We start from the raw sequence: 11,582 nt of genomic DNA, 5'->3' as shown, positions 1-11,582 counted from the left end.
TTTTTCGTTTATTAAAATGACAATATCACATGAAAAGCATCCTTTCATGTAGCAGAAACATAACAATGCGGAACAGGGACGTCGCGTGAGTTTTGAGAGCGGTAAATCATCGGAATAAAAAGTTTAACAGAAAACCTGTCCAGGGCCACTCTGTGATCCCAGTCCCGGGCCGCTTAGCCATCCCAATCCGCCCCTGGATAGGGAGATTTATGTGCTTCAATTGAATGAGAATTACCTCAGACTGGAATAAGTTGAAATTGAAAATTCCATTTTTGACTAGACATTGCCTGAGCTTGTTGTTCTTGTGATGCCAGCAGCAGTACATTTTCTGACACATAGATGGCAGTATGCAACTACCAGTGTTGTATTTGACTGTTTTCTACTGTACTTGCCACTCATCAGTCTATGCGCATGTATTTTAGTACATAACGAAGTTGACAGTGCAATTGATTTGTACAAGTTATTATATTATTGGAATATATCTCCTTTCAATACATTTATAATAGGAATCAGGATTAGGGGATACTGCACTAGCAACTTTTGTTCTGATGTGCAATTTTTGCTACAGTCTTTATCTTATGCGTCTCTCACTCAGCAGACAGAGAAGTTCTGTAACAAAGAATAAAATAGTAACTAGTAAGATTCCAACACAACCTTGTATGTGTAAGAATGTTTGCCTATTCCCGATTTTTTTTTTTTTCATTGCAAAACATTTTATGAGTTTGCTGTATATCATAAATACTTATATCAGATGTGTAACATCAGAGTAACCTGAATACCACAGTGTTACTTAATTATCTTTATGTTATATTGAGCTTGTTATTGTGGAAAATTAGTGTTGGAATTTCAGCCTTGTACAAATTGGTCAGGAGATATTGACTAATGACTTGTAAAATCACTGATCAGGTTTAAGTTACTGAAATAGGGACACTAAAGTAGCAGTTATTCCCTTTCTTCTATATTGGAAGTTTAGCACTACCAAGGCATATAGACACATAGAGAGCCTGGTCATAAAGTTATGTTATTCCTTTAAGAAGCCTCAGCTGGACTGGCAATTTCACAGTTGTTAAAGAGAGATTCATTATAAGGTATATCAATATATCCCCGCAGAAAAAAATTACACCTACTTTCCTCTATTGCCTTACATACTGTTTCAGAATCTTTCCAATCAGGTTATGACGTCTAACTCTGAGGTGCTGACTGAATTTCCGAGCTGTCAGAGGCTAAGTTGATAAAGCATTATCAATACTGCACTTTGCTACATAAAGCCAAGTTGATGATTTAATTAGCATCAATAATCCATTAATGAGTAATTATATTAGTAATATGTATTCTACAGTTCTACAAATTGAAAACATCTCTACATCAAATACTGAAGTATATTATTTAGATTTAGATAATTAATAATTATTGTAATATTAATATTTATGACAAAAGAAATGATTTCGCATTTTCAATCAGACTTCAATCAATTAGATGAGAAAAGGTGGAGGAGGGTGCTCTTTACAAATGAATTCAAAACAAAATTAGTTGGCAAGAATCATAGATAGTTTGTTTGACAGCAGAGAGAAAAGAGGTACCACAGTTTACATACTACATCTGCAGTGGTGCCTACAGGAAAACCAATATAAGTTTGGGCTGCATATCAGCTGATTGTGTTGTAGATCTACTGATTGAATCCTGACAGGTACAAGTATATTCTTATCTATCATGTAATTTCATCAGGAAAAAAAACCTGTTTGGCATGGATTCATTTCCATGTAAAACTGATTCCAAGCATACAGCAAATCTGGTGAAATGATACCTGGAAGAAAAAGAAACCAATGTACCACTTGCAACCATGCCTTAGCGTGCACAAAGATTCAATATCAATATTATTATTAAGGTTCAATGAACTTGTATGGAAAATGTCAAATGGCTACCAAACAACTTCACTGAATGTTTGGGAGTAACACAGGAAATTTAGAAAATTTCATAATCACACATTGATAAACTTATAGTAAAATAAAAAAACATAGGTGTACTGCAATGTTCAATGCAAGTAAAAGATACTAATGCATTATACAACTCATTTCTTTTGTATTTTCTGTAACAATTTATTGTACTAATGATAAGTGGGCAACTTAGCTGCAATTACTCATTGTTTTGACTCCTGTTTGTTCCATACTTATTTTCAAAGCTGTATACTTCAAAGTAAGATTTTAATAAAAAAAAAGTCTAAAAAAAAAGTTTTGAAAGGTGCATGTCACAAAGTTGTATAAAGTACAGGTAAATATATTTTACATATCACAAAGTTTTAAAATGTATTTTGAAACTGTTCTAAGGGTATATATAAAATAAAGTGCAAATTATACATGTGAAGAGCATAAAGTCTGACAAGCAAAAAGGATAAAAATACAGCTTGGAATATGTGTATACAAATGTATTTGTATGCCTAATCTTCAGAATGAGTTTGGCTGATATTTATTTTCATGTGCTTTTCCATTTTGGTTTGTTATTCTGTAATGTATATAGTTTCATATCATATTAAAAGGCTTTTGTACATGTATTGTTTTATCATACATTGTTTCAAGTTTTGTTTTACTGTGAATTTGAGCTTGGGTTGCAAGTGAATAAAATGGACTTTTCACTTGATTTTACGCCATGTTTAGTTTTATTTTTATTAACTCAGTCAATTAAGAAATTCGATTTTAGCTCCACATAACACTTTCTACTATATATTCCATTATTATGGTACTACTATTTCCTGTAAGGTTATCAATAAACCTCTGCTATATATCAAACATTTATGGGTTACACATTGTTCTGTGTCATTGGCACTCATTTCATCTGGTACCATCTAAGCTTTAAGATTACAATTCCATTGAGTCAAGTTGGGTTTCAGATTTAATCTTCATTGCAATAAAAATTAAATAAGGGGGTGGGGATGCAGATATCATAACTTAAACCACCCTATATATTAATATATGAACCTATCTTTACTAATATAATTTCACAAGTTTCTGTACTTAGTTACACGTTCTAATCATGCCCCTAGGGGTATCAATTAATTATAGGCTTGGCTAGACACTTCTTTCTACACACCTGCCCAACTTTTTAGATAATTTGTTTATATTGTAGGCTTGTCTCAGATAGATTTTGCCTTGCTTTTCCATTTTGTTTTTCTTTGGGTTTTGCACAAAGCTGCTCAAGGACTATAAGCATTAGCCATCCTGAACTCTGATGTGATAGATTAGAGGATAGGCAGCTAGTCAATACCAACCACCACCACTTCTTGAGCTACTCTTTAGTAAGAAACAGTGGGATTTACCACGTTTTAAGTCCTGATGGCTGAAAGAGCAAGCATGTTCAGTGAAAAGTTTTGATTTCTTGACCCACATACTGCAAGACAAATGCAGGACTTGAATTTAATGGTCGTCCAAGATGACTAAAAACTGCCTCGAATGACCAACTTAAGCCCCCATGTTGTCCGACTAATAACCAGTGCTCTGGAACAAACCCTTACTGAAAACAGCATCACAGCCTACTGTACACTTATCGATGTCCACACTACACATATAGTATTGACTCTGATCCTTGACCAATATCATTGGCAAATTCCCTAACTATGAACTTAAAATTTTAACCCCAAAAAATATCTTTTGGCCCATCCATTTGTTTAAAACAAAATTGTACTTTGTACAAGAGAAATGTTGGTACAATGCACCAAAATGGGCTGAAAATGTTACGAAAAGTTCACTTTTTCGCTAATAATGCTGTTTCAGTCACAAAATTTTCTATCGTGGACAAACTGTGCCTATGTACTGCCTTTTGCACATAAGTTTGTATGGCATACAGTATATACAGCTCAGTTAATTACATTACTGCACATTATATTGCATGATGTTTGTAAGCACATATATGGGCGGCGAGACGCAACAAAACCAAATGTCGATAACACTATTTAGTGAGATTAACTTCTAGTATAGATACTTAAAACAATAAAACTAACATGGCTGTCTCAACTTCTTACTGATAAACCATCGGTGGAAACTAAGACAGTCAAATTTACGGAATTTCTATTGTTAATTGTCACAGTTGAAACACTGACCCCCTTTCAATTATGCATGTATAGTCCTAAGGCTAACGTTAGACAGACGCAACCAATCAAGCCTAAGAAATATGGAAGGCCCAGCTACCATGATAAAAGCAGAAAAATGCATGAAGTAAACAGAACATAATAATAACTGCAAGCCAAATTTTATGAAAGTTTTATCAGTATGAAACAGAATAACATTAAATAAAATAAGGCTAGCTTTGCCTCTCTCCAGGTCAACACAAACTATGAGTATGAATGACAATACATATCACCGGTGTGTGTATACGAGTACATGTGCAGTGCTGAGGCATTGTGTATGTATTATAATATAGTAGTATGTATGTATGTATGCATGCGAGTTCTAATGCTAGTCTATTCTTACTACAGGTTGTAATTTACTGTACTTGGAGGGCAAGCCAAGCTGGTTAGAATGAAAACATTGAATATGATTGGCCAAGATGACTGTTTTGTTTAAAAGTTTTACAGGTCATTGACCATTTGTTTCCTTAAGATACTGTGTAACGTTAGTATGTTTTGGGCTGATTTTTATCCAATGTAACAAAACTTCCTGGGAAATAAGGCATGAAAAATTAATTGAATAAAGATGCAAAATTGGCAACTAAACATTAATTGTACTTTTTTGAAATAAACAAGATATAAAAACATCAAAATTCTTGTAATTGGGTCTTTGTACATCAATATTGTCCTAACTGGATCTTTTTTGGGAGTCTATTTCCTTAAAATTGAGCTTTGTAATGCCCTATCCACCAGTTTCTTTGCTTCTGATTCAGTTGTCAGCAGTACATAAATTTGAACTGCTAATCATATAGAGCCAGTTTAGATATGATGTCATGTTTACGAAAATGTACAGTTATTGTATGTGTATTGAATAAATTGTTTTTAAACAAATTTGTATCACTCTCTTTCATTGTGGTTGAGTCAAATTTAATTACAGTCATAACAAACCACTCATTATTGTGATCTAGTAACTTACATCTTGGTTTTAAATTTACCTTATAATAACATAACTTTTCAGGTCTACATAAAAATTAATAGTTGTTGTTTGTTATTAAGCACCAACGGCTATCTATGGGTATCAAAACTGTAGACATATCACTGTGCCACTGTGGGGGCTAAAAATTAATAGAAAAACAACTTAGTTAAAGGGCTAAAAAATGACTCCTCAAAAAATGATTAAAGAATTATATTTAACAGTTTTTAAAACTTTTTTTAGACGAAATAGCTAGCTATAAAATTTGTGAAAACAAAAATTATAGTTTAGAACAAATTGCAATAAAAAATACTAACAACATAATTATGGGTCTTTAATTCTTTGTAACTTAGGACTTTTTGAATAATTACCAGATAGGAAGTAAGACTACAGCAGCAATGCTGAGATTGAATTAAGATAAACTTAAAGGTGATAAAAATGTCCACGAATAACAAGGCTATGAGTTAAAGAAAACATGATGGAGGAAGGAAGAAGAGATTAAGATGTTAGGCTATGGAAAAAAGCAATGTTCATTTGATCTGTCAGACAAAAGAGGAAGACCCCTTTTTTTAGGTCCAAAAAGTACTTAACAGTTCATGATATTTAGGTATGCTGAATGTCCAACAGATAACAAAACAAGTATATACATAATTAAGGTTCCAGAAATGTTATGCAGAATAACATTTCAGAAATGGAAAGCAAAGAAAATACACATATATAAAAGTGAACAAATTTTTCATCCAAGAAAATAAAGCAGTAAAAGCTTTTCACTTGGTTGTCTTGCTTTTGATTCAATACATGACTTCTACTGGTTGCAGGAGTACATATGGATAGAGAGAGTCATGGAAATACTCATCTTCTATATCAGACCAAGATCATTCCTTGAAATGGGTATCCCCTACCAAGGGAGTAGATATAGGGTTAAGCTTTTATTGAATAGCAATTGTATTATGTAACTTTTACTAAAGCAAAAGGACTAGTGCAAACTTATGATCTTTGTATATCTAGTTTACCAGAAAGATGCTAACTATATGTAGAACTGAATGCAACTTTTAAAATTTATCTAAATATATCTATATAAAGATGCATTCTACACTGGCTATGAATTAGTACAATATAATGATATTAATATCATCACAGGCTTACACATACCTAAAAGAATTTCCAATGAATTAAAATTTGACAAAAAATAAAAAAGGTCCCCACATAAGGAAAGACACATAGTATGGTAGAAGAGTAAGAGCTAGCAATAATTTGTAGATTTACATGAGAAACAGTTTGCAAAAAATAACAAGCCTGTCTTCTAAATGGAAGTAAAAAAATATTTTTTGTCACATATTAACATGGATATGATGAATGTTAATTATTTACACTTATACTGCACATGTTTTAAAGACTTAAAACTTATGTCAAGTTAAGTGAGTTGTCATAATGAGAAATAATTCATACAGAGAATTGTAATGTTTTATATATATATTTTTTTTATGTTTAGGTAATAATCAGTGAAAAATTTATCAAGTCAAAGTTTTCCTGTGTTTTGTAAATAAAGTATTGTGCTTATATTGTCAAAATAAAACTTTTAAATGTCATCATTTTATATAAATAAAACAAACTGTTTGGGAATGTCAGAAAGTTGAGATATGTCTAATCTCTATTAAGTACATCATGTTATGAAATTATTTGCAACAGTAGCAGCAGTTTAAGAGAGCCTGTCAAATTATACAAGTTTAAAATATAATGTTTAGCAAAGTTACATGTAACTTATATTTATTGTTTTTGTAGCTTATCAAAAGCTTTCTCTATTTTGAATGTTACCTTAATATTACCTTTTGTTGCGTCAGCGAGGTCATGTGACTAGTGTCACACCACCTGCTTTCTAGAACTATCCCGTTCCTTCGGAAGTGCTCTAGCATTTACTAGATTGGGGGGTGGTCTGATATATAAAAGATGGTCACGGCGTGACGTAACAATGTGTGTAGGTAGTGAGTAATTGATCTGCAGTGAGAAAGTATTGTTGAAGTTAACGTTCATTATAGCGTTTGTTTTAGCGCGCGAATGTTGAAATCAAGTGTATCGTAAAGTTATATTCAGAAAGAATAAACCAGTTTTATTAAGTAAGAACTTGTGTCGCTAAAGTTTCATCAGAACGAAGTTACGGAAAGTAAATTAACAAACGGAGACGTAACAAATTGGTTTCAGAAGTGGAACGAAAAAAAAAATGGAAACGAGAGGCGGAAAATCAAACTACAGCTTAGCAGACTTGATGGCAGCAATACAAGAGCAGCAAAAGAAACAAGAAGAGAGACAACAGCACTGTCATGAAAACCTGCAACAGTGGCAGCTGGAACAGCAAAATAAATAAGAGAGATTACAGCAGTTCTTAGAGGAGAAAGAAAATAAACAAGAAGAACAAGAAAAGAAACAATAAGAACGAGAAATTAAACAAGAAGAGAGATTACAGCAGTTGTTAGATGAAAAAGAAAAGAAACAAGAAGAACGAGAAATTTAACAAGAAGAGAGATTACAGCAGTTGTTGGAGGAAAAAGAAAAGAAACAAGAGAGTTGCAAGAAAACCTGCAACAGTGGCAGCTCGAACAACAAAATAAACAAGAAGAGAGATTACAGCAGTTGTTAGAGGAAAAAGAAAAGAAACAAGAAGAAAGATTACAGCAGTGGCAAGAAAACCTACAACAAAGGCAGCTCAAACAGCAAAATAAACAAGAGAGATTACAGCAGTTGTTAGAGGAGAAAGAAAATAAACAAGAAGAACGAGAAAAGAAACAAGAAGAGAGACTACAGCAGTGGCAACTGGAACAAGAAAGGAATTACAGCAGTTGTTGGAAGAAAAAGAAAAGAAACAAGAAGAGAGACTACAACAGTGGCAAGAAGTACAAATGGAAAACATTAGTAAATTTAAAAGCAAATTAGATACGTTAAAGGACGATCTATGGTCTTTTACACAAGGAGGATACATTGACCATCGACTTAATCAGCCCCAGACAATGGCAAGCCTCTTACAGAGCCCGCAGCTAAACCCTAATGCAGACATATTCAGTCCCGTTAGAAGTCACACCCCAGATATGAATGTCAGTAGTAGGAGTGATCCAGTGCGAAGGAAGCCACAGGAATTTGATGGGGAGGCACCGTGGGAAGCATATAGAGCACAATTTGAGCTACTGGCAGAGATGAATGGGTGGACAGAGGAGCAGAAAGCTGTATATCTGGCAACGAGCTTGAAGGGACAACCACTGGAAATACTTGGACAGTTAACAGCAGCCGACAGACACAACTATAGAGCACTGGTAGAGGCTCTGGAACTCAGGTACGGAACCCAGAATCAGTCAGAAGTCTACAGGGCTAGGTTTAGGACGAGAATCCATGCTAAAGGGGAGAGCCTGCAAGAGCTGGCACAAGACTTGGAAAGCATGGCAAACAAGGCCTACCCAACTGCACCACCCGATCTCCTCAAGTTGTTGCTGAGGGATCAGTTCGTAGATGCCTTGGACAGTCCACAACTTAAGATACAAGTGAAGCAAGCACACCCCTCTACCATGCAGGATGCAATGACCAGAGCTCTCGAATACCTCGGTACCTCTGTGCTGGACTTAATGTAGGATTCAATGGTACAGTCATCTGGATTCAAGGTGTGTTGAAGTTTCCAACATTGAGCTCTCTTGTGCCCAGGTTTATTACAGTGCCAGCAAAGTCCCTCAAACCTCTCTGAAAGCAGACCTTTTCTGGTTGGGACTTTCATGATGGGGGTTGGTGGGCGTCGCTCAACACGAACCACTACTGGTCTCCTTGAGGCCGACTTGTTGGTAATAATCTTCCTACACTGGCTCCTCAAATGTCCGTGCTTTCCACAGTTCCAACAACCTTTCTGGATACCAGCCTTTTCTGCTGTGGCATCTCCCTAGCTAGGTGTAAAATGCCAAGCACACACAGCATCTATGTGACAGGAAAGCTGGATGGCCAAAGGTGCAACTTTGTCATAAACTCTGCATCTCAGCAAACCCTTGTGAGCATCAAGGTGTTAGATCACGAAGGAATGCAAGAAGCCATACAGAAGCTTTATGGTGTGACAGGACATTCTGCAAGATTGTGGGGACCAGTGTGGGTGACTATTGAGCTCATGGGCATAAAGGACAGAAAGAAAGTATACTTGGCTGACATTGAAGACGAATGCATATTAGGATTGGACTATCTACTACAGAGGAAGTTTGTAAATGATTTTGATAAAATGACGTTTGGGAACAACAAAGGACAAGTTCCGGTAACTGTTAAAAGAGAGGTTGAACTAATTAGATGCCAAGGTGAAGTCAAAGTGACTGAAGAAGTTGATGCTGACGAAGTGGAACCAGGTATAGATATTAAAGCAGAGCAGGAGAAAGATCAAGATTTGAAGCTTAAAACTGATTTTCTAAAAACAAGTGTTTTGTGCCCTGCTTGGGAGAAGGTGTCTAGTTCAGTATTGTTACGTCTCCGTTCGTTAGTTAGTTTTCTGTAAGAATTCTTACCGAAGAAACTTTACCGATACAAGTCCTTTCTTAAATAAAACTGGTTTATTCTTTCTGAATACAACTTTCCGATACACTTATTTTCAACAGTCGCGCTATAACAAACGCTATAATTCACCACGAACGTCTCAAGTGCTAAACAATATTCTCACTCATTTAATTACACACACTGTTGCCGTAAATTTGTGACCGTTTGATATATACAAGACTACACTATATCTAGAAGGATCCCTAGATTTAAAGAAAGGACGTGAATGTTCGAGAGCGACGTGGCATGATACTAGTCACGTGACCTCTGCTGACGCAACAATACTAACAAAGAGGCATCTCCAACATTCGCGGAGTTCCCCGATTATTCGAGAAATTTACCACGCATGCTCCCAACGTCACTTGACTTCCGTTGTCATAATAGTATGCTGAATTTCAATTTCTTCTGAGAATGCTTATGTCACATCTCTTATAGTAAGTGTGGGTATAGTTTGTTTACATACGAATATTTGAAAAATATAAATAAATCTGACTATATTTTTTTCTTACAACTCTATAATCTCATCTTACATCACTACTACTAATAAGAAATACTGAAAGAGTAAGTTTTAAAATAATTGCACAAATTATTTTCTGCATTAGTCAATAATTCATAAACGATAATATTCTTCGTGACTTAGGTGTTCTAAACTTTAAGTATTTAGACAAAATAACTGTGGGAGGACTGTTTGAATTGTGGAATGTCAAGGTCGAAAATGGAATACAGAATAGTTGAAAATAGAATATGGAATATTATGGGTCATAAGTAGTGGCTTTGCATTTGTTCTGTAATATAGTTGTTTCAACGTTAGCGCTTTAAAATTCAAATATTTTGTTTTATAACGGGTATATAATATTGTTTCATACATTTTGTTCCGTCAGCGAGGTCACGTGACTAGTGTCACGCCACCTCTAGAACCTTCGGGAATAGTCGGGAGATTACTAGATATAGGGTAGTCTGGTATATATAAGATGGTCACAACGTGACGGGATCAATAATATGTGTGTGTAGGTAGTGAGTAATTGATCTGCAGTGAGAAAGTATTGTTGAAGTTAACGTTCGTTAAAACGTTTGTAAAAGAGCGACTGTTGAAAATAAGTTTATCGGTAAAGTTACATTCAGAAAGAATAAACCAGTTTTATTAAGTAAGGACTTGTGTCGCTAAAACTTTCGTCGGAACGAAGTTACGGAAAGTTAATTAACAAACGGAGACGTAACAATTTGGTGTCAGAGAGTGGGACAAAAAAAATGGAAACGAGAACCGGCAAATCAAACTACAGCATAGCAGACTTAATGGCAGCAATACAAGAACAGCAAAAGAAACAAGAAGAACAAGAAAATAAACAAATAGAGAGATTACAGCAGTTTTTGGAGGAAAATAAAATAAACAAGAAGAGAGATAACAGCAGTTGTTGGAGGAAAAAGAAAAGAAACAAGAAGAACGAGAAGAGAAATTACAGCAGTGGTTGGAGGAAAAAGAAAAGAAAGAAGAAGAAAGACAACAGCAGTTACAAGAAAACCTACAACAATGGCAGCTCGAACAGCAAAATAAACAAGTGAGATTACAGCAGTGGTTGGAGGAAAAAGAAAAGAAACAAGAAGAAAAATTACAGCAGTGGCAACTGGAACAAGAAAGGAAACAGGAAGAAAGTCAGCAGCAACTACAGGAAAGCCAACAACAGTGACAAGAAAGTCAGCAGCAACTACAGGAAAATCAACAACAATGGCAAGAGGTACAAATGGAAAACATTAGTAAATTTAAAAGCGAATTAGATACGTTAAAGAACGATTTATTGTCTGTTACACAAGGAGGATACATTACCATCGACTTAAGCAACCCCAGACAATGGCAAGCCCCTTACAGAGCCCGCAGCTAAACCCTAATGCAGACATATTCAGACCCGTTAGAAGTCACATCCCAGATATGAATGTCAGTAATAGGAGTGATCCAGTGAGAAAGAAGCCACA

The sequence above is a fragment of the Limulus polyphemus genome, unplaced genomic scaffold (assembly GCF_000517525.1).
Source record: "Limulus polyphemus unplaced genomic scaffold, Limulus_polyphemus-2.1.2 Scaffold1399, whole genome shotgun sequence".
NCBI classification, from domain to species: domain Eukaryota; kingdom Metazoa; phylum Arthropoda; class Merostomata; order Xiphosura; family Limulidae; genus Limulus; species Limulus polyphemus.
This window is presented reverse-complemented; position numbering follows the sequence as displayed.